This window comes from Falco naumanni, chromosome 4, assembly GCF_017639655.2.
Source record: "Falco naumanni isolate bFalNau1 chromosome 4, bFalNau1.pat, whole genome shotgun sequence".
NCBI lineage: Eukaryota > Metazoa > Chordata > Aves > Falconiformes > Falconidae > Falco > Falco naumanni.
In genome coordinates, this window is record NC_054057.1 from 96622730 (window position 1) to 96647229 (window position 24500).

General features: G+C 43.7%; 1 long non-coding RNA gene across 1 annotated transcript in view; it reads left to right on the plus strand.

Annotated features, from left to right (window-relative positions):
* The first annotated feature begins 18579 nt into the window (after window positions 1-18579).
* LOC121087888 overlaps window positions 18580-24500 on the plus strand; it is a 37750-nt gene continuing 31829 nt past the window's right edge. The window contains exon 1 of the long non-coding RNA XR_005827784.1: window positions 18580-18661. This is a non-coding gene — a long non-coding RNA (uncharacterized LOC121087888). The remainder of the gene's footprint in view (window positions 18662-24500) is intronic.

Sequence of the window (24500 nt, forward strand, 5' to 3'; positions counted from 1 at the left end):
CTTCTTCTTGTAAATCTATTTCTGATGCAAGTGTTATGTTTTGCATGTGTTCTTGAATATTTTTCCATCATTAATTTTTAGTTTTATCTGACACTAGACCTACTGCTGAGAAGTCTATGTCTAGAGATGTAAAATAAGTGAACGTGAACATTTCAAAAGTGACTTAAAGCATAAATCCTTGCATTCACATCTGGTTTATCTTCCCTGACAAGAAAAGATGACATTAAAGGAAAAGAGTAGGTGGGAGTAGAATTAAGGAGTTATGGTTCTTGATTGCATAGAAGATAAGAATTTCAGATCTTCCCAGATTTCATTATTCTCCGGTCCATTTGCCACTTCAAATGAATCAGCATCTTGTCAGTGATGCAGTTTTTCTCTGTTACTGCAAGAATTGCATCTGAGTCAATCGGAGTTAAAGTATGGTACTATGAAGACAGCAGCATTTCAGTCTTGTCAGCAGAGAAAAATGGAAAGTGCTGCCTGTGCCAGAGCAAGGCTTGGCTGAAAACCCGTTCGGTGCTGCCTGTCTCTGCCTTTTGCTGTCCTGAGAACCAGACAGACCCTTTGGATGAGTCCTTTAAGCACTGTTAATGCCAGCCCTGTTTTGTAATGCAGAAGAATGCTTGCTACAGACAGCACTATAATGCTAGCCACGCTGCTGTGTGAAGCTTTGCCCCTGGCACTGCTGTCCCCCTGCTTGTCCCTGTGGTCTGTAGTGCACTACTGAGGCCAGAGGATGCAGGCAGATGCAGAGCAGGCACCGTGCACGGCCGCTGCTGCCAGCAAGGATGCACCGACTGGTGTTGAAGGGGAACAGTGTGTATGCCCTGTAGCCTTTTCGGGTTTTAAGAGAGGTATTTATTTGATACAGCCAATCCTTAAAAAAAAAATAAAAATATCTAATAATAGCTCAAAAAATGGCAAAAGTACTGATTTCTTTTCTGTCAAATCCTTGTTGCTTCCAGAAAAGAACTGTTGTGTTACTTAGTGGAAAGACCACTTAGTGGAAAGACAAGTTTGAGAATGGACTTCCCTAAATTGTGGTCTTGCCCTTCTTATATGAAGTCATTTTTCCTGTTTATTGCGGTTTTATTTCCTTTAATTCCAACTGTGGTGGCCTGTGGGTAAAAAAAGAGCACTTTTGTTTTCTGGTGATTACAGTATAACCATGGGATTAATACTCTAATATTTACACTGGAGTAAGTGCTGCTATTGCTGTGAGGCAAATGTCTCCATACTCTGGTGTGGACCCCAAGCATAGAGCGCGGGAGCACCCCGATAACCCCACACAGCAGGGAGGAGGTTGCCTAGGCTAATGGCTTCTATCTTCTGCATGCCCTGCAAAACGGTAAACTCTGTGCATCCTTTTTCCTAAATGACAAAAGAATCTGACCCTTTAATCCTCTTTCTCTAATTAGCTTACATCTGTACCTTGCTTGATTTGGGCCTTAATGCAGCAAAGCTTTTTAAGCATGTTAAAGGGTTTTCCTTAATCAGGTCCTTGGGTTCTAATTCGAATACTCCCAGAGGCCTTTCTTCCCTGGTTTGGACAGTGTTTTCACATTTCCAGACAGAAGCAAAACATGGTATTTTTTTTGCCTCCTTGGCATGCCTCACAGAAACCTCTCTTATCAGTGCTTGAAAGTGTCTTGGCTCTTTTTAAGTACGCTAGCAATAAAGCTGTTCTGTGTAGGTACAGCCAGAACAGACCTTTCCATAGGGTCAGGAGCTGCTGCCCACACTGCTGAGGCTGCTCCAGGAGGAGCATCTGACATAACAACTGCGCCCGCTGCCTGCCCTGGCCGTTGGGGTGCTCCCTGCTCTGCCCCCGCCTGCCTGCTACGAGCTGGCAGCCCCTGCGTGTGGCCATGCAGCCACCAACTTTTCCTCCTTTTCCAAGGTGAAAGACTCTGATTCTTCCTGAATATTTGCTTTAGTTTCCATGCTGCTTCAAAGCTGCTTCAGCAAGTTGATTTGCAGTTTGCCACCCAAAGTTTGGTTCCCATTGCCCTCCTATAGCTGCACCAAACGCCAGCGAACCCTCTTTTGCTTTGCAGCATCTCCACTTTTATTTGGTCCCAGGCTAGTTTCTAGTGGACTCTGTGTGGTGCAGTTATTTCTCGCTGCAGGCCAGCAAGTGCCAAGCATTTAGCCTGTTTCTGCCTCTGGGTATGACCCTCTTATGCCTCTGCTTTGCCTTACTGTATCTCTCCCCACCCTTTTCCCTGGTCTTCTTCTCTAGCTAATTTGCTATTAACACTTGCACGCATTTACACTTAAGAATCTCAGAAACGGCGTGCAGGACTCATGCTGTTTGCAAGCAGCTGCTGTGCTGCCTCTAAGCAATGCTTTCCCCACCATCTCCATCTCTGTCTTCTCTGCTGAGGCTGCAGGGCAGAGATCCTCTCTCTCTTTTTGGAAAGGATCACGATTTCAGCTGAGCCCTGCAGCCTTCTGCATAATAGAGAGTAATATCTGCTTTAATTTAATTAACTATTTGTATTCTCTTGGTGTGTTTCATTCTGCTCTGAAGATTTTGTGTTGCTAGGCAGGTTGCTATTGCCGAACAACCTGGTGGTACTGAAGAGCCATCCCTAACCTTTTAAGAAGGGTAGTTCAGGAAACGTTGAAGAGCATGTCATGATGTGCGGCATATCCCTTTGACAGTAAAGCCAGATAAATTATACCCCTATAGAACGTGCTCTATGAGGGTCTGTGTGCTTTGAAAGGGAACTTTATGAATCTGCTCAGGTTTTATAGAATTGTATGGGTGTTGTCGATGTTTAAAATTTTATTGGTCATCTTCATTGTGACAGAAAATTGAGTTTCCTTTTATTAGTCTGTAATGGTGGCTGGTATATGTCACACCACTCACAGTAAAAAAATAAAACAAAGTCTACTTTAAAGTTGAAGATCCTGCTGTATTTCATATTTCCACTGCCCCAAGGAAATACCTTAAAATTGCTTTACTGCTTTTGAAAGAAAAATGTTCTGGCTGGATTTGGAACTGAAGTGGACTGTTGTATTCGTATTTCACATTAAAGATGCTAAACTGTAAGGAAGAGCTGCTTCTACGCTTATCACAAATCTGTGGCAGAGAGCTATAGGTTATAAAGTGTAGATGAACGCAGAGAAAATCTCTCTCTAATAAAAAGTGTGGAAACAATTTCACTGCCTCTTTATCCATGCAATGGCCTGTGGGCATACAAGGCAACAAAGGGCATTCTTAGGTCATTGAAACAGGCCAAAAGAGCACCCAGAGTGATAGCAGCATGTGAAGGTAGACATGCCCCACATCTGAGAGGCATGGCATATCCCCACGCTTGCAGACTGCAGCTCCAGGGAGCAACTCTTTCCTCTCTCACATTCAGATTCCCTCTTTCACCTTAGACCTTGCTCCAGCTTGTGCTGAAGTCAAGGGTGAAGCCCTGGCTAAAGGCCACGGAGCAGATTTTGTCCTTTACCTCCCCAACCGTCGGCCCCTGGGTTGAAAGGGGTGGTTTCTTCCAATTTGTCTCCTCTCTAGAGAGCAGCAAGCTCTTTGGCATCCAGGCAGACCTGGCTTTTCTGTGTCTTTATGATATTTAATGTGTCAGCTCTGCATCTCAGCTGGGACTTCAAGGTGTTACTGTGATATTATCATAATTATTGCAGGCAAATGGGCAAAGGACTCAGGGCTCAGTAGATATTATCTCTTGGGCTTGGCCACCGGCATCTGCCTGCACGTGTTCTGTTGCTGTAATCTCATCTGAGCACACTGCGAGTGCCCACAGTTTACCTTTGGGATTCATCAAATACATCATTAAATTACTTCTGCAGGTTAATTGAAGAAGCTACATGAGTTCAGGCATTCGGATGAGCTGAGTACTAATCCCCTCTGTGTGTTTTGAAAGCCCATCTTGAAATCGGTAAGTATGCAGCTATTTCTCCCCTTTAAAATAAACATTGCTATAAAGGTCCCAGTCCTTGTTCATACAGACAGCGCTTATTGGGCTGTTCTGTGAAAGTGTCTTTTGGAGGATGATGCAAAAGGGCAAACCATAAACACTTTTATAGAGTGAGTCAGATTAAAATCAGGCAGGTTGTAGAGGAAATGATGCCTGGTTTAGTGTACTTTAATCTATTTTAGGTTTGCATCACTAATTAATCTCTTTCATGGTTCACATTACTGCAAGTGCATATTTCTAACATGATAGTTCATCCTAACTGCTAGCATATCCTTGTAAAATAAGAAAGCAGTAATTTCTGCTTGCAGTTGTTTTCTGTGAATTTCCAGTCTTTCAATGACTTATTTGAAATGCAGAGTAGCTGTAGTGGGAGGCAGGAGGCTCTGCATGATCAGAAAACTCTTCAGATCAATAACTGAAGCTGCTGGTCATTCGCAGGTTGTGATCCAGTAGCATCCTTGAGCAAAAGGCTTGGTTTTGGGAACTTTAACTCTTTAAAAACACCCCTGTCTAATGAACAATATTTGTGGGACAGTAGGTGTAAGCTTTGCATATGTACCAAGATGGCGGATGTGTGATGGTTTTCACTGTGGATGGAAACATCATGGTGCAAGTCAGAGTACACATGACTGAACTGACTGTCCTCCTGGTGTTGCTATGATGAAATCCATCTCCTGGTAGTCCAGTGCTTGCACAGCCCTGGAAGGGTCCAGGGTTGGAAAAAGTGCTTTAAAGTTGATTGTTTTGCTGTGAAAACAAAACCCTTTGGAGGTCTTGCTTCAGCTCTAAATCTATTTGCTTTCTCTTCTTCCACTCCTAGCTGTGGTACCTGCTTTGAGGTATGGGATGGGATTTGGTCTTTAGGCACTGGAATAATCTAGCTTCCAAAAGTAAAGGCATTGATGGATCAGACGTCACTTTAAGCCTGCTCGTTGCAGGCTGCCTCCATCCTAGCAGATGAATGGGACTGTGGCTGGCAGATTGTTGGATTAAAACACTCTGACACCCAATATTTTATCAACGTGGAGGGAATGAGATTGATGCACAAATCAGTCTGGGTAATCTCAATGCAGAGGCTGTGGTTAACCGAGCAGTTAAAAAAAGGAGGCTTCCATATTTCGAACAGAGCTCTAAAGAGGCTTTGCAGGTCTTGAGGAATCATTGATATCTAGCTGGAGAGAAGCTGAGAAAAATGAATTGCTGCTGCGTGAAGGGAGGCCCTTTCACTGCCAGTGGTGTGCAGCATGCTGCCTGTGAAGAAAGAATGGAAAGAGGGAAACAAAGTGTGTGGATGAGATGCATGACAAATTAAACCTCTGGATAACCCCAGGTCAGTAAATCACTTGCCCCAGACACTAGTACTTCATTCCTCAACATGCCATGAAATTGGGTAAAAGCAGGACTTTACACCCTGCCTATTTGAAGCTGAAGCCTTACTTAAGTGCATAAAATTACAGATCTTGGGAAAACTCTGCAGGGCCATTACGTACCACAGGGTGTGCCTGAAGGTGATGTTACAGTTAAAACATCCCATGGTTGGGCTGAAGGGAGGGTAACACCTTTGATATGGCATTTGAGGTACACCAAAAGTTGGGCAAATGTTATGCTTCACTTGAATCTCCACAGAATACCAAACCAAGCTCCATCCTCTAGGGACCAGCCTCAGTTCCACACGTGTGACAGGCTGGGACCTTCCTGTGCAATGTAGTCTTTTTCAGACTCTTGTACCTGATAAAATGGTTTAATTGTAAAAGATATTAGCCACTAAACAGCTGAGAATAACTATTGCTATACAGTGGTTACAGGTAATGCAACATTCGCAATTAAATTATATATATGCTGGAAGTCAGCCACAAAGAGCACTTTAGGCTACTTCTCTGTTGTCCCTGACTGCCCTGCAGAGCCAAAATGTGTTCTGATGGATTTGCTCCTCTAGAGCATTTCCTTTGGCAGGCAGGGCAGAAAGGGAGAGGACCTCTGTGTGTGCATATGTGTATTTTCAGGCATATGAAGGACTTCAGTGCCTTTATTCAGGCTATTTTGTTAGAGGACTTCAGACGATGAGCTCTGAAATGGGCGTGAAAATGCAAACAAATTCTTCTTCCCCTTGTGTCTTTCCAGTAGTGGCTGCTCAGGAGTCCCATGTTTGAGGTAGTAAAACATCACTTCTCGCTGAAGCCGGATTGCAGTGTATTACTGCTGCAGGCTCCCAAGTTATGCTGCATGGAAATGAAGTTCTAGGTAATCGCACACATTTCCCAAAAGGTGTTAAATATCAAGTCCAGAGGCGAACTTTAGTAAAGCCTGCCGTCCTTCAGGCTTTAGCAGAACCACCAGCTCCAGCCAGTTGCAATCACATGTGAAATAAAATGGTGCAAGTAGCTATGTTGTTTATAAAGTCTTGTACCACATACTGAAATTGTGATGTTTGACGCAGGGATGCTGATAAAGGCTGGCAGGAAGGCAAAGGGACGAGGTAGGTGGGCACAGTGTTGGGCAGCTGTTCCTGCACAACTGCCTGCACCCAAGTCTGACCCACTGCAGGCAAGGGGAGTCAGGCAGCGAGGTGTCTCTGCTGTAAATTCAAGAAAAATGGTGCTTTGGGGTTTGCTTCATTTCAGAACAGAAGTTTGACACTAAACTGGATAAAGTGAACTTTTCCGTCTTTTACACGTAGGCATCCCTGAAACTGCAGGGACAAGGCAAATGGAGGGAAAATGAGAAAATGCAGGGCACTCTGTAATAGAGTTTGTAGATCAGCAGTAAATGTGTGCAGCATGTTTCGAAGGGTTGCTTTCACGCATCAGAGGCAGGCTCCCATCCCTGGACTTTGCTGCCAGGCTGTAAGCTGAGAGCTCACGACTATTTTTCTGGTGGGTACCGAGCAGCCTTCCAGCAGGAGTAGCTGTGCTGGGGCTGTGCCTGGAGAGCTGTGAGACTCATGACCTTCAGCTCGGCTTTGGGGTTTGATCTCCTCTCTACTGTGGGAGAAGCTTTGTCTGGTTTATTTTGTTCAGTCAGCACAGAAATGTGCACATCTATTTTTTTTCCCAGCCTGAGACTATTCTCATCTTTAAGTCTTACTGAACAAATGAGATACTGTTCACTAGTTCTGACAGTCGTCTGTTAAAAAAAAAATCTCCTTTCTCCCATGTATCAAAGAAAGTTAATTGAAGTAACAACTGGTTTAACACTATCTTGTTTTTTTTTTAAAAAAAAATAATAATTCTAATAAATGTTTAACATTTTAACAAAGTTCAGTACACGCTCCAGCAGTACTGCATCTGTGTTTCCTCTGCTCTTTTTTTTCAAGCTTGGCATACAAAGTACCATTTAAATACCATGGTGAAAAGGGCAAGCATTCGATTTAATGCCTTTGAAATTATTCTGGAATTAAATCCTGGGCAATATATCTCAGTCGAGCAGTGTTGCATGTAGCCACATGCAGCTAATGAGCCATCAAAGGCAATGCTTTAAATCCCCATGCATGCAGTACGCAGATCCTTTATTTTTGCTGTCATAACACAAATCACCAACCTTGATTCTAAATCAAACACAGGTAAAAGGAAGAAAGAAAGAAAAAGAAAGGGGGGAAAAAAAAAAACCAAAAAACAAAAGGAGAAAGGAGGGAGTAACTTTGTGGCTAATTGGAAAGAAATTTGAAACAACGGTTGGGGTTTCTTTCAACACCATTAATCACCTCTGCTGGAACATCCTTCATAACCCAAGCTTTTCTCGTCCTTGCTGCTGTTTTCCCTTTTTAACATGGTACAGAAAGTGCATACTCTGTTGTTCTTGAAAGCAATTTCTCTCATGCTGTGGTGGAAGGGCTTAGAGTACAGCTCATTACAGCTCCTTTGAGTTTTGGTGGGGCCGCGGGTTTTCTGCCTTCACCTGGTGCCCTGAAATTACCAGCACAGGCATGGCTGCAGCTGCTGGTGGGCTGCATGGGGGAGATGCTGGTTCATCTTCTACACTGTCCAGCACAACAAGCCTGAGACCCTGAGGATACAATTCAATCAAAATAAGCCGGAACGGGAGGGCACAAGATGATATTTGCGTGCAGTCGAGACATGGGCTCTGTCGGCATTTCTTTCCCCTACCCTGTTCCCACCCACACCCCCCACCCCACCCCACCCACCCCCCCCGGCAAGGTAAACGTGTGCAACAGCTTTGGATCCATACTGTTTGCCTGCAGGCTGCTTAATGGGCAGTAAAATGAGTGATGGCCATTAGCCAGTTCCATAACCATAAGCATTCACCTTGCTAAAACCCTTGAGATACCTGGAAGGAGGAGGTTCTGCAGAGTGCCACCTGGGGCTCCTGCAGCCCTTGAGCAGAGGAGCAGCACTGGGAATGTATGGAGAGCCACATGGGTGACCTTGGCCACCTTGATTTTCACAAGGACTATGGGGAGGTCAAAGTAGGTTATCCCCAATCTGTTTTCCATTTGGTTGAGCTGTTTGCCAGCGCGACAGCTGAATGGGTGCTCTGCGTGTGTGTGTACAAGCATTTTAATTTTTAAAAGTGAAAGTTGTCACTACTCATAAGCAGGCTGGTAGCTGTGAAATGAGGAGCTGTACACTCCATGCACAGTTCCGAGTGCCTTTTCTTGACTCGTTTTGTATTTTGGAAAACATTCATGGGGTGGGTTTTTAATGACTCATGTCAGATATCCTTTAATTGCATGATGATGATGGAAGCTAGAAAATGAGCAGCTATGAGAAACACCCGTTGCGTTAGGTGAAAGGTGTTTGTACACCAAGAGGTAGTGCTTGCCTGAAACCTATGAAATGCCTGAGGTGGTTTAAAAAAGTGGGAGCAGGGAAAGGTTGTTATTGCCTCTACAGCTGCATCAATATGGCACAGAGGAATTAACCTCTCTAGAGATGTTAGGGAGGGGATCATCGAAACCCAGCCTTACCCATGGAGGTGTGTTCGGATACTGTGGCTTGGCGTCCCCATGCTGCTCCCATCTACTGTGAAGCCACGTGCATGTGTAGATCGCGTACACGTGTGGAAATGTTCTTGTTTGCTGTGGTATTCTCAAGTGGTGTGTGAAGAAGCCTGAGCTGGAATTCGTAGCTATGATAATCCTTTAAAAAATAATTATTAATCTAGTAAGCAATAATGAAAAATGCTTAGGAGACTGGAGGAGAGATCTGTATGAGTCCTTCAGCCTGCTGTGTTAACCAGAGTATTCCCAAGCTCACAGAGTTTATCTTTGCAATGTAATTTTTGAGCAGAATAATGTTTGTGTGTTCTTATTTAAATGTTGTTATCAGTTCCACTGATGGAGTGGTTAAGACATAACGTTTACTGAGCTTTGAATTTCCTCTGGTTTTGATCCTTAGGCAATATAACTCAGATTTTGTGAGACGTTTAACTTTCTGGCAAAAGTAGTACAGAAAATAAATCAAGCTTTGCTATTGTAATTAAAATAACATTTTCTACTTTAAAGTACTTTTGACTATATGTTTTCGTATATGTGTTTATACGGCATGCACAAGTCTTCAGATTAATTTTTTTTTCCTATAGTGGAAATTCTATTCATTTTTTTTTTAAAGAAAAAAGCACCAGTGGAGACTGGTCATCTTTATATTCCGCATACGTTAATGTAATGAATAGAGATATTTTCCCTGTACCATTGCAAATATTTATAAACTACACACCACTGCAATTTACTTGAAAATGTATTTTCTCTCACAGGGGTTTCCCCTGTTTGTCATGGTATTTATTTAACTGGGAAACACTGAAAAACAGGAATGTGTTAACAGAACAAGCTAGAAGGATACAAATCATTCTCTTTCTGCCCCTCTGTGGGAATAACATGAATATTTACGGATCTGGAAATATTTCAGGAGTCTTTAATAAGCGAGAGCCAAACCATTCTCTTTGTGCTGATGCCATTTCTTGCTTTGACCTGAACATCCATCAGCTAGGATCTGCAGCACCAAGGAGACTGAATCAAATCAGTCATCTGTACTTAAGCCAAACTGGTGGGTGTTTTTTCTATTAAAATTACAGTAGAGCAGGAGCAAAGGTGCAGAGTCCCGCAAGGGTAATGTTGTTTGCAGCGCATGGCGAAAAGGACCCTTAAATGCAGTCATCCTGGGGAGCGGGAAGCATGTGGCTTCTTGCTTTCAGATGCCGCTGTGAAGTTGCATGGGTCGAACACAAGAGCTGTTTGACCGGCTTGTCTCACACAGCTCCGGGGTTCCTCGCGTGGTATTTAGCAGTGCTTCCAGGCCTTTGCTGCCGCCGTCTTTTGCCAAACTGTTTTATGTGGAAGGTGGGTAGGACTTTATGAGAAGTGAAAGCACACTGATAAGACAAAAGAGGAGGTTCCAGTGAGCTCCTCTCGCTTATTGAAGCCAACTGATGGAGTGGGGAAAGGAGGAGGGTGAACACGATCCGGTGGGAAAGCAGAGAGCAGAAAAAGCACTTCAAAGCAAAGGCTGAGCAGGGGTCAGGAGCAGTGTCAGGTCCAAAGAGAAATGGAGAGGGGAAAACCTGAACTCCCTGCGCCTTCCCTGACAAAGAGAGCAGTGTCGGGCACTAGAGGGAAGAGTGGAGGCTGGCTAAAGTGGACACGCTGCAGGGAAAAGGTCAGAGAAATCTGGGGAAAAGACAATTTATTATGATTAAATTAAAAAAAAAAAAAGGCAAGCAGAGCATATCTTGTGAAAAACTGGTGAAAGCTCTCCTGTTCTTCTCTTTTTTTTTGAGTTTCCAGGAGCAAGGTAGGAGCAGAGCTCCTGCAAGTGAGTGGGAGTGTGTGTGTCTTGTAAGAGGAGATGCGAGGCTGGGTTTTAGCATAGCTCATTCTTCGTACAACTCTTTCATGTAAAGGTCATATCTGAGTCTTTTGTTGTTGTTGGCTTTAGGACTGAAGGCCCAGTTCTGGGGCAAAAGTCCCCCTTTCTATAATACAGTACTGGTGTAAGTTAAAGCTGCAGGATAGATTCTCGATTCTTTGTTCACACACAGCCAAAACAAATCAATAAAACTTACTTAAAGACTCGCTTGGGATCATGGATCCTATAAAGCCTTCCAGAATGTTTAGTTTTACCAGTGTTTTGCCTGAGGATGTTGTGTGGGCATGCAGCAACTGCATCCTATAGCAGCAAATGGTCATACAAGAACTGGAAAGCAAAAATGGTCTCAAGCAAAGAATGTAGGGCAGGAGGAATGGATTACAGTTGCTTCAATTTGTGTAAAATCTATCTTTGGAGGGGAGGGGAAATAAGTGAAAGTATGACTATGACACAAGGAAATGGGCTGGCTGCACTGGGGTCACACCTAGACAACTGTCTGCTGTGCCCAGCTGCAAGGGCTGGTAGAAAGTGGAGCGTGGGACCACCTCAGTGGCCACACACATGGCTTCATGGGGAGAACGGCAAAGATTATCTTCAGAGGAAGGCTAACTATTTGATACCAAAGCAGAGAAGAGCTTACTACAGACTTGTGCTGAAGTGCTGGCTGTTTGCCTGGTTGCTGCCAAGCTACTTGGCAAGCTCCGGGGGAGTTTGGGTTTCTAGGGTCTGCTGGCTTAGTGCCTCGCAGCCATTCAGGCTGCTCCTGGCTCCGGTGTCAGCAGGTTTAGCATAGACATGTCCCAGCAGCTGCCTGGGTTGAGGGTACCCAGCTCCATGGTTTCCTTGTGGAGAAGCCAGCAGTCTGGCAACCTCTGCTGCACCCTCCTTGACAGCCTGGGAATGAGCCTGGGGACACCTGGCTCCCTCTCGGGTTACTGGAAAGGAAAGATGAGTGCCTGGCAGCTTGAGGGACCAAGAAATGGGAATCTCAGCTGTTGCCTAATTTGGAAAAAACTAATATTGTTTTGGTGGTTTGGGTTTTTTTTTTTTTCTTATTTTCTGCCTATAAAGAATGCTGTAATTTCTAATCTTTTCTCCAAAACAGAATTATGACAATTTTATTCCAAACTCCCCATGGACTGAATTTCAGTCATTCTATACCTCAAGATTAATCAGGTTTGCTGTTGCCATGTCCTTTCTCCAGACCACAGTCTCTGCTTTTCTGTGCTACTCCTTTGGTGTTCAGGGCTCAGTTGCCTTGACCATACGTAAGCTGTGCAGTGGTTGCTTTGTCTCTTCTTCTACTGCTTAGAGAAAATTTCTTGCCACTGTTTGCCCCAAAGGCCTATTTAGATGCTGTTTTATCTTTGATTGTTTCTGTCCTTTTAATAATCCTGGGACATGGTGGAGCCCGTCTATACTTCTCTGTCACTTCTTCAAAGCTGCACACTCCTCTTCCTGCGTTGCCTACCTGTCCTGTTTTGGGACCTCTGCTCTCCTCAGGTCTGCTGTCTTACTGCCATCACTAAGGCTCTCCAAGTGCTCCCTCCACCATTGAAGCAACCCCAAAATACAGTAAGCTGTTATGGTTAAGAGAAAATTCTGAGACCAGGAGCAAATTGACACAGAGAACTTAAATGTCTCAGACCATCGTTTGCAGTAACAATTACTGAAGGAAGAAGGGTCAGTATGAGAGACTGGCTTCCCCTCTCACTGATGATTTTTGAGCCAAAATCTCAAAGATGAGGTTATACTGTCCCCCAATGAAAAGGCTGTTCTATTCAGCAGGTGAAATTCTTAAACATTTAAGAGCAGCTGTGCACCAATATATTGCAGTGCGTTGGTTAAGTAATCTTCAGTTACAGGAAAGGCAAAGGCAGGAAGGGTTCTTTTTTTTTTTTTTAATTATTATGATTTTTAATGTGGAGTGCTAGATACCCACAGCAGGAAAACATGCTGTATGCTCAGAGCAAATGCACTGATCTTGGAGATAGCAAATGCCTGTAATAGTCATTCCATCGTTTTTGTGCAGACAATAACCCTGTCCAAAATCTTCAGTTGTCCCCTTGCTGGCATGAGCATCCTGGTTCAGCTCAGCCCTCTGCCCTTGCTTGCTCGCAGGGGAAGCATTAGCATGCTCAAGAGACTCACCTGTGCCCTGGGTGATGTGCCTTGTTCTGGGATTGCCAGTCTGGTGTCTTCAGTAACTCAGAACAGTCTTAATCTGTGGCTTTGGGGAGCTGATGAGGTTTGCATCTTACCAAGTAGCAGCTTGGGGATAAGAGGATGTTCTGGAGAGTCTCAGCTATATAAAAAATGGGAAGGGTTTGGTCCAAGAAGAATATCCCTCCACAGATCCTTAGCAAAGACAGCTATTAAATGTCCTGAGTTTCAGGGGCTCTGCGTTAGACCATTTGGGAATTTAAATTAGTGGGTCAGATTGGTATGTCACGAGTGCCCCTTCTCACACTTCAGTATTATTTTTAATCAAACTGTTAAACAATAATGCTTTTAAAAGAAACAAAAACCACTTCAGGAGAACATTGAGTCCTGAGGTACCCCAAACAATAATGCTGCTCCAAATTCCTGCTCTGTGTGTGGTGAGGAGACCAGGACAAGCATGAGACTTTCTATTATGAGACTGTAGCCACCACTGCTGATGAGAAATGGAGTAAGAAGGGTGGAAGGGAGTCTATAACAACACAGAGGAAATGCTTCTGTCTAAAACTGGCCCATATATAATCTAGGATGTCAGCAATGCTTTTACTGGGGTTTATTTTAATGGCTTTTAGTAGTTACCGCTGATTGGCAGTGGTGGGGCTCGCACCCTGCCTTGGAGGGGTGGCCCCGAGCGGGCAGTGACGTTGTGTACCTCCGCACCCTGGCACCAGCGCCCTGACCCGAGGGGACCGTGCCTGAGCCCCGGCAGTCGCTCACCCGTGCCCTTTCACTCTTTGCTTTCCCCGCTGAGCCTGGCAAAAAGACCTCCAATTACTTCCAATTGCAGTGACGGTTTTGTGCGAGGTCAGGCACCCGGCTGCTGCGGCACAGAACGAGCCGACCAGCTCATTAGGCCACCAATCTGTCAATGGTGGCTGCTCTCCATCACAGCTAACCTGGCTCACTCCTGCATGGCAATGTCTCGCTCTCCCCGCTACGGCTGCAAGCTGCACACGTGCGGAGGCTGTCCTCTGAGAGAGGGTCGGAGACCTCAGTGAGGGTTTGAAAACCCATGTGCTTCTTAATCCCCATATACATCTTCACTTTACAGGGATCACCTTTGTATAACATTGAGTGGTCCAAGGATGGATCCAGTCCTTGGGCAGGTCCAAGCCAGGTGGAATGCCTACGTGACTACAACACGAAGGAGCAATCTCTTTTTGATTGTGTTGTACCTTTACACGCGCCTCATGGATGCTGTAGTATGGCTTGTGTTTGTTCAAGTTAGAGGAAATCTGGTTTGGTGGATTGGCCAAGGGATGGATACATATGCAATCAAACAAGGAATGCAGCAAGTTGGAAGGGGAAGAGTAAAAATCTCTAGTACCTGCAATCCCTCTAACCAAAATTATGGCTAAATAGGTCTCAGAGGAGCTGGGAGCAGGAGTCAGAAAAGCCTGCATTACCACAGCTTCAAAAAATCTCCAGTTCTAGAAGTATTAGTATGTCCTACAGACAAGGCAGTACTCAGAACAGCACTCTGCTTTGCGCAGTGCACTTACACAGCTATGATTTTCATACTGTAGGATGATGGAAATCAGAGATGTCCAAAAATCAATAGGATTTATACATCTGATCTCAGAAAGGACAGGATTTTGCCCTCCTTAAGAGCAGACTGTACGTTTCATTAATGGTTACTTAGGGACAATACGATTGCATACCCCATGCTTGCAGGAGAAGCTTTTACTTGTATGTCTTTTGTCGACTGAAAGTTGCAGAATGCAAATGCAGCTTTGGGGTACCTGGCTATGAGCTCTGTGTGTCTCAGCATGGAGGTGTTAATCCCATTTCGGATGGCCTCCAAGCAACTGTGTGTGTGCTTGCAGCAGCTCCCTAAGATGTAGTCAGAGACATTTCAGAAGGAGTCTTCCCTATTCTTCTAAGGCATTGGATAGCACGAATGTTTCTTACAGTAGTCTTGCTCTAAATACCCTTGAGCTCACTGGTTTGCAACTCAAAAGCAGGCTGTAATGAAACAACCCTAGAATATAGTAGCTTTTTCTCCTCTCTGCCAATAAACTCTTGAATTATTTCGCACATTGAGTTTAATTAGATTTTCTTTTATTGTAACAAAAAAAAGAGTTCAGCTAATGTGTTCATCTAAGCAAGATGTTGGTGTCACTTTTTTTTCTGCTCTGTTATGCTGCATCCATCCATATTCTCCAGGAATGAGCTTCACAATGCAGTTTGGTTTGTGGCGTTGGTTGGGTTTTATGCCTTTCCTTCTATTCAGCAGTTTGGTGCCTGGAGCAGCAGAAGGCTTCCTGCGCACACGGGTCCATGTGACACCCTGCCTGTTCCCTTCTTCCTTCTGCTCCCGCTTCTGTTTCTTGCTTTGTAATGGCTGTTAAAGGAAGGAAGGGGGAATGGTTGGTTAGGACACACTGGACCCTTGGTCCACATTGTTGCAGTTCATTTTCTCAATTTGCTGCGTACTGCTGAAAGAATGTGAGCAATATTTATGTATGACCTACTACAATAGCAGCTGGAGGTCCAAAGCAAACACAAGGACCTTTGTGCTTGCCATCTAGCAGGCAGAAGTCCTACACTATGAAACACTGAAACGCACAAGATAGGCATCAAGTTAGGAACTGTCCCGTCACTGGGGGCTTCACGCTTCTCAGGCAGTTGTATTTTGGGATTGGGTGTCTCTCTCTAGAGCTGGAATAATAATTCCCTGTTGCGTTTAAATCCTTGTCACATGTGGAAAGTTTTATACTATTTTGGTGTTGCACAATAACAAAACCCCTCTCATTTTACTTTTTCTTTCTATAAACCCTTCTCTTTGAGGCTGCGTGTTTTCATGCATTCACTTTCTTCTTACGTCCCTCTTTTTTAAGTGCAGGCTCACAGCATGTCCATCAACCTCAAACCAGCCATTATCATTTTTTTCCCTCTTGAGGGGTTGTTTACATGTGTAGCAAGCTCATTAAAGACTGCTTGTTTAAAATCTGTGTGATTGCTCGCATTTACATAGCCAGATGGAAAAGTGGTTGCAACGCCTTCCAAAGCATGGTCAGAAACCTGTGCTTTACCTCCCTGATTTGTTGAGCAAAACCAAGCTTAGAGTGGTATTCCCTCTTTGTTTGGAAAGGTTTTGCCTTTTACATTGGTCTAGGCTGTAGGACACTTTTTCTAAGTGTGGGTTAATGCACTGTAGGACTCAGGGCAGCCAGAAGCTCCAGGTGTCCGGAAAAGCTGTCCAAAGAATGGACTCCTGAGTTTTCCTCTACAGAAAGCTCCTTAATGCTCAGCGGAGACCCAGATGACTAATTTAACTGCAGAACTTCAGTCCACATAAGCACAGAGCGAAAGATTGTAACTTAAGGGTAAACTTCAGTCTTTGCAAGACTGCCCCAAGCAGGCTGAGACAGGAGATCATAATGAAAGGACAGCTCTAATTGGTGTTAGTCAGCCCCTACTGCACACTCTGCATCTTCAGCTGCCAAAAACTCAGGAAGTCGAGCATGTTCCCATCCCAAGGAACTGAAATGTAATGTAAAAAAATCACTATCTGCAAGACAGAAATTTCTCACCTCCTATATTAATCATTTTCTGTGTCATAATTTAAGGCCTTTACATCTCAAAGCTGTATTTGGGTGACTATAATGAAATAGTAGCAATGACTGAAGACTTTATAGTTCATTTGGTAATTTGGAGATGTGTTGTTAGCTTAACGAAACCTGATAAAGCATAAAAAGTAAAGCATCGTCTTACATTCCTGAAGATGTAGATTTTGGGTTTAGAAAAAGAAAAACTGAGTCCTGGAATGCAAGTATTTTATCCAAATTTATATCTTGAAATTTATATATTGAATATGATGCTACAGAAACGCGAATGAATTACATCCTTATATCTGATTTTTGGTTACAAGGGCAAGGAAACATAGTAGAAGCTTTTCCCTATTTTTATCATCACCAGCTGTGAAGCACCAGTAGTGGCAAGAGGTGACTGCAAGCAACGGAGCATTTTCAGATATGGGGAGAGTGGTCCTTTGCTGTCCTCTGTGAGAGAGGGACCTTCTTGCCCTGAGAGTTGGACAAAGCCTAGAAATAGTGAATATTTGACTTGTACCTTTCTGGAGACTGCTGATGACAAGTAGGCATCAGGGTTCCTATTCCAAGCACAGGCTCCTTCGAGACTCCATGGGTGAACATGAACCACACTTGGTGATTTCACCTGTAAAACAGCTCAGCTGAAGAGCAGATTCTTGGCTCGGTTTTCTGCTAGCCTATGGGCTACAGTTCACTTGAGGTAAAGAACATCTGTCATTGTTCCCTGCCAGCAGAGCGCTGCTTCTGGGAAAACGGGGTACACCTGGTGACCAGGAGAGCTTTGATGGATCTTTTCCATCAGTTGGAGAGTACATGAAGAGCTGCATTTTCCAAGTCTAGTGCAGAAAGTGTATGGAAAACATTTGAAAAGGGCTAGCTGGCACTTAATGTTAGCAAACTTTATTTTAAAAGCCATCAATAAGGCCTCCAATTTCACTTTAGTTACAGATGTCAGGAGGACAGAAGCAAATGTCAACAGGCTCTTAGAATAATGCAGTAAAGCCTTAGGTATGCTCTGTTACAATAAGATGGATTTTTTTCTTTGTGGAAGTCTTGCACAAACTGGATGGAAAGTAAGCATTTAAATATGATGTGATACTCCCATTAAAAAAAAAAAAAAAAAAAAAAAAAAAGAGCATCTACAACAGACCCAACCAAACCAGTGAAATTTCTAAATTGTCAGAGATTTTTCAATCAAATCTGTATAATTTCAAATGGAGTGTGTATTCCTTTTCCGTGCTTTGAGTCATATTTTTTTTTATATCACAGGCATCTCACTTTCGCTACGAGAACCAGTATTATGCAGACCTCGTACAAACGAAGAGCTTCGCTGTGAGAGGTGTCAGCTCTTGGAAATAGTTCCTTGCTCTCCGGCTGAATTCAGTCACTTGGGTTTTCAGCGGTCAAGTTCAGCCTTTTGTGAGCACTCCTCCTTTCCGTACTGATGTCAATAAAAATTGCAGAAGAATATTTAAGAGTGCAATTGGTCCTGATAAGTAGAGCAATTTGCCCTTTGTAGGTATCGCTAACATATGGGGGAAGTGAAATGTTTTTCTCTTCTCTGCATTGCTGTTGCTGAGACTGTGTGTTTATTTTTTTGGATAAAACCATAGCAAGAGAACGTTTAGCACAAAATTAGGTGTGTTCTTGTAACCAAAAACATATATGGTAGGCTCCAAGAAGTTGTCGATGTACTTGGCTGGGAGCAGAGTTTCAGGGTATGCCCCATGTTAAACAAGTAATTTACTTTGCACGAAGGCAGGATGTCGAAATTGAAATTTTCAAGGTCTTTCTGAGCTTTTGTATCTGTTTGTCTCTGGCAGATACGGTAATACAGAATGTGCTTTTGGAGATCTTGCAAATTGTAACAATATTTACTTTTTAGGGTTTAGTAGAAGAATATTATATTGGTGCCTGACAATGGGTATGGGAATACTTATTCCTTGTATAGTGATATTATAAAAAATGGCACTTTCAGGAGGTTATGAAAATTACTTCCTACCGTGTTGTTCCATGGCTCCTGTTTCATTTCAGATTGCACATAGGAAGAACACGCCACCATGGTTACCCAATGGTGCCGGAAGAGCACTATCCTCTTTCACCTTTCGCTGCATTGTTAATGGTAAAGTATGAATCATAGTTATCGCTTGGTACATTTTCATAATGATGTATGGTGATTCGGATGTGCGTATCTGTAATTAATGAGAGGGAGTTGCATGGCTAATTCCCTGTGCACTGCTGACATCCTGTCTGCAGCTTTGTCCCTGATCTTTTACTTACGTGTCCCAAACAGCCGGTTATTGCATTACATCCTTGTATTATATAAATAAAGCCTTGACCTTTGTCCTTTGCAGTATTGGTTCAGAGTGGTTTTAATTCAATTTAGAAAAGAACCCTGGGTGTTAAAACCATTTGAATCTCCTTATGCACCTTAAATGTTGATGGGACTATTTCTGCTCAAGAGAAAGCACGAAGGCTCACAAATTGCCTTCCAGCTTTTTGTCATTGACAAATGAGTGCATGTTTCTTCAGATTGAAACTATGCAGGAAGCCCTTTCTGGGCAGGGAGTACGCATACTCCTCTGCATTGCAAGGCAGCATGGGTCTCCAGAAATTATTAGCAGTGCAGTGTCTTATTATTTCATCAAACTGTTCTGAAAAAACAACCCTCCTCAAGCAAGTTCCTTCCCTTGGTGTGGGAAAATCTCCAGTAATTGTTTTCTTCCCCTCCCCCCCACCCCCATCACCATGTTTTACAGCTTACTTCAGGCTTGTGTCCATGAATTCCTCCTGAGAAATCTGGGCTGGCCCTACAAACATTGCAGTCCATTAAGACAGACAAGCTCACAGTTATATTGGTGTCAGAAGCTCAGGTCCTCTCCAGGAAGAGTCTGAGCTCTTTTCTCCATTGTCATCCATGTGGTTGTGTCATTTTTTTCCCCAAGTGTGTGTTAAAAGTAGAGATAATCAGAATGCTTATGTCTCTGGGCATCTAAACCATATTACTGCTGAGCTTCAGTTCCCCACTGATATAAAATGGGGATAAAGGTGCTTAATTATATTCTGTGGATATTGTGGGATAAATTCATTAAAAATTTGGAGTATTAGAGCTAGACACAATCTGGCCTATATTAAAATAATTGTGATTGTAGTGCCGTTAGTACCTCTGTGCAAATCCTAGCAAAAGCAATTTTTTTATAATGATGGAGACACAGATCCTCTAATTATCCAGGACAACTCAAATTAGCACCACAAATAACTGCTAAAAGTTGAGACTGCATGATGTGAAACATAATTGATTCTGAATACATTAGGGCAACTGCTGTTAAGTGATGTACAATGTTATTTTCTCCTGTTGGACGTTTAATAATGTTTTGAAGAAAGAGCAAGGTGATTTATAACATTGCTAGAGATTTTTGGGAGTAGAAACTTGAGAGAAACAAGGAAGGGAAAACAAACTTGTAACTTGCTTGAATTTTTCACCCATTGCCACTTCCACCTTGTTTTGTTTAATTAGAAATGGCTATCAATTTTGTAGTATTTGCAGATTTTGAACTGGGTGCGGCTACAAAGCCAGAATTAAATTATTTTTTTATTCACCAGATTGGCCCCATTAGTAGAGGAAAAGGATTGCTAGCAAACCTCCATAGGTTTCCTTTGGGAGAAGTAAAATAAGCCTTGACCACTGATAAGCTGACGACTCCATTTAGTTTCCCTCCTGCCCCATCACTGCCCCTTACTTCTTGTACAATTATGTGTAAGCAGTGATTGCATGAACCTGCCTGGATTCCATGTAAATGATACGTCTGGCATACAGGAGTTTTTGTGAATCATTAAAAGCAATGCATTCTTCCATGCTTGGCAGAAGAAGGATACAGAGAGCTTTTGTGTTTCAGTTGCATCAAATTGAATATTTCTTTAATCACCCTGGAGAAGAATGCACTTGATTGCATTCTGTGAGTTCTGCTGTTATTGTTCTTGGGTAGACCTGGTGGGTAACAGATGACCTGCCTCCACATCACTGCTACCGTGGCCACCCCCTTGAATCCACCAGCTCTTCTCCCTTGGGCAAGACCTGCTCCACTGGTGTAGTAATTGTGCAACAGTCAAAAGGAAAGAATGTGAGGGAATAGCCATTAATAACAAAGTTGGCAACCCTCTGCAAGAAGAGCTATTTTCACATGAAAATCTTCTCCAAGGAAGTAATGAAGCCTTGCTTCATTTGACGTCTTATCAGGTAATTGCACAGAAGGTAATTTCCAGGTAAGGATCTTTTTTTTCTTGAATATAGGGCAAATATCTGCTCTTTAAAAACAGATAAGAGGCACACTGCCCAAACTGTCAAAGAATTAGCACCAGGAGCAGAAGTTTAACATTGGTTGGCTTTTTTCCTCTAATAAAATGGTGCTAAAAAGACGATAACTCCTATATGAAAGATTATAAATCCTCTAGAAGAGAAGAGAGAAACTGATGAAAGCTTGGCACTGTTTTTCTTATGGCTGCACGGTGATGCATTTAATTTTGAAGACTATTAAACAAAGATGAACCTTTCCCTACCCTTTTGCATTTACAGAAAATAGTAAATGTAAAGCCATAACTAAAAAAGATAGTAGATCATGTTGTCATCAGTTTAGAAGTTTTCCTGGGAAGTGTTATGAAAAATATTAAGAAAAAAAAAAGGTATTTCTTTATTTTAGTATGCTCAGTTTTCACTCATAAGCTCCAAGTTTAAAGTAGTAACTTAAAATAATCTAGACTTGATCTTCAGTGAGAAACAGTGAAAGGAGTCCTGTTCTGCTGGTGTTTTAAATTGACATAGTCAGCCTGAGTACTAGAAAGCTAAGAGGAATTGCAATCCTTGGCCTCGGTTTATGAGCTAATTGCCAGTTTGATAAATGTGACTCGTTCAGTGGAGGGCTCATTCTGAAACTGTTTTCTGGCAGTGGTAAAAAAGGAGTTAAACTGCTGCTTGGTGCCTCCCTTCTGAAGGAGTCATGGGGCGTCGGCATCAAGCCTTTCCCTGGTGCTTTGGCGCATGGTGCTCAGCACAGAAGGGGTAAGCCCCTTGCAGCAGGCAGAGGTAACACTGTTAGGCAGGAGCAAGAAGTGCTCATCCTGGGTTTGGACCAGCGACTAGAAAGCAATGCATGACATCCTGAACCAACAGGATGAACACATCCCATCCCTACTGAGCTCGATGAGCATGGGGGGGCAGAGTTTTGCCCATCCTGGTTTTCATTGACTCCGTCACTTAGAGGCTTTATTTTTGACATGGTCAGCAAAATCTCTGTGCACAAAAACAGGTGCAACTGTTTGCTTTCCCATCTCCATCTGGGTGTGAGGCAGTGCAGGGTGGGAGCTGTGCAGCCGTGTTTTATACGCCGAGGCAGCTTAACTCGGGCTCAGTGACGTAAATAAAAGGGGACTTCCCAGCTGCAAGCAGTTCACATCTGGTGGGACCCAAGCGAGCACATGGCTGCCTTTGCCCATATGTGTAGACATACCAAATGTAAACATGAATCCGGTTAAATTTCACACATTTGTTACAGTTTCCCCTGCCGCCATGGAGGCCTCCCACAGCTGCCCTCCTCCTTGATCTTGCTGGGAAAGCCTGGATTTATGACAACATAGACTGTTCCTTGGCCTCATGCTGGGGTGCCAGTAGTGGGGCAGGAGCTTCATCGCACTGTCAGAGAGGCAAGCCGGGCTGGGAGGTGGTTCAGTCCCACCAACCCAGGTCGTCATAATTTACCAACCACGGCCATAGAGAACAGGGAGCAAGACTGATAGAAGGGGAAGGCTCTTTTAAAGAAACACCCAGGAGGTCATAAAATGTCTCTTAAGCTGGGAGGAGGGTCTTGCTTGTAAATCAGGGCTTTCCTGCTCACAGTGTCTCCTGGCATGGCTTTCGAGGTGACCACATCCCTCAGAGTAGCCAGGATGGGAAGTGATTTGTCTCCCTGCTTTGCTTGCTCCTTTAACCAGAACCAAGGAAGAGGAAAATATCAACGATTCTGCATACGTGTACTAAGCGCACACGATGATTACTTATATTCTGTTTCCTGTGAGTATTTGGAGTGCATTTAAAGCAGCAGCACAGTGCGCTGCTAGAGTAGCATGCGGGTGACCAAGTGTCAGGAAAGGAAACCAAGGTGGGGAAAAGCTACCTCGCTTTGTACTTGTACCTGCGACTCCCGCCGAGGCTTCGGTGCCCCGCTCTGTGCCGGGGTGCAGCAGCGTGCCGGGGTGGGGGGCCTGGGACCGGGCTCCCCTTCCTGTGCGTGGGCGGGCTGGGACAATGGCCTTGACCTGGCTGGTGAATCAGTGGTTGGACTCGCCCTGCAATCAGCTGCGTGGTGCTCAGGAAACGAGCCACCTGCCCTGCTTCCTCTCATTTAACGGATTTATTTTTAAGTGGAAAAAGGCTGTGAGCTTTGTTCCTTTTTCTCAGGGACTTCATGTCCTTTAGAGATCCCTGAAGGCTGTGGTGCAGTACAGGCCGCCCCAGGGACCCTCCTTTGGGGACCACATCCCGGTGTCTTCACTCAGCACCAGGCAGTGAAGCCGAGGCTATTCACGAGGTACGCACAGATCAAGATCCTGGGCAGCACGGCAGAGACTCCTGATGTTATCTGAGCCTCTTTCTAGCGTGTTCCCAAGGAGAGCAGTGGAAAATGTTTCTGAGCAAAACAAAAGAGATCCTGGCCCTGCTGAGCCCATGTTGTCCACACTTGCATCCCGTAGTCCTCGTGAGCAGTGAGGCTCTCAGGCTGGGATTCAGTTAGTTTGATCTGGACTTTTGCTGGCATCTACAGCTTTATATACTGTAAACCTGTCTCATTATCCGTTTGTGACCATGCACTCTGATATTTCTTCTACTCTACATTTTGTGTATGAAAATTGCAAATCCAAGGTCCATCTATGGACCTGTGGCGTTTCCTCCATGGGGTTACTTCTCTCATGAGTAGATTTTGAGATGCTTCCAGACTGTGAACCAGCACAGACTAGTACATCCCAGATCCTGCACATCTGATTTCCAAGAGTCTTCCTTTCCTTTGTAAATCAGCTCTGAAAATCAAGGGGGGCTAAATGTCATAGATGTTTCTTTTTATATTTTGAAGAAATGCGTTGTGCTTGCGTTCTTGCATTGAGCTATTACTATGTCTCCAGCCCATACATAGTTGCTCTGTGTGAAGAAAGCTGACCTAAGTCCTGTCTGGGTCCCGTGCTGTACCCAAGTGAGATGTTCCTATGAGGTGACACTGCTTCTGGGACTTGAAGTGGTTTGTCTCTGTGGCACAGCAACCCACTGTGTAGATGTGCTGGTTTCCTCACATGTCTGGCTTGAGGATCTCCAGCACATCTCTGCATTACATGGTGTAGGCATGCCTGTATTTGCAAAACATCGCTAGTAATTAATGATTAAGTAGAAAACAAAAGAATGCATGTAAGTTCCTTTCTTAGAACAATCCAAGGTCTACCCATGCTTACAAACCCCTCCTTTTATTCTACTCATCTCTATATATGTATTAATTCACTTTAGCACCAATTAATCCATATGTTTCTACCTACCCACCCATTTTCTTTTTTTCAAGTTACAAGTTAGAATACCTTCTGGGAGGTGGTTCTTTATGTCTTACTGAACTTTTGCCAAACCAGTGGTCCTCAGAAAGGATTGTTAAGTGTCAACAAAAATTAGTTTTAGTCAGAGAGGATACATGGTGGTGTGCTGTTTATCAGAACAAAACCTGTCTCTATGGAGTTAGGTAGGATTTTAAGTAAGTTAAAGGATTTTAAATAAGTTAATGTAAAGCTCCAGTTAAAGGATGTGCATGTTATACCTCTTTCTGTGGGCTGTGGGGAAGAGGATGGAAAGGGGACTATTTCAGAGCCATTTTTCCCACTGGGTTCTGCTGGGAAAGGTACACACCACTTCACCCTTTGCAAAGGTGTCTGTGTAT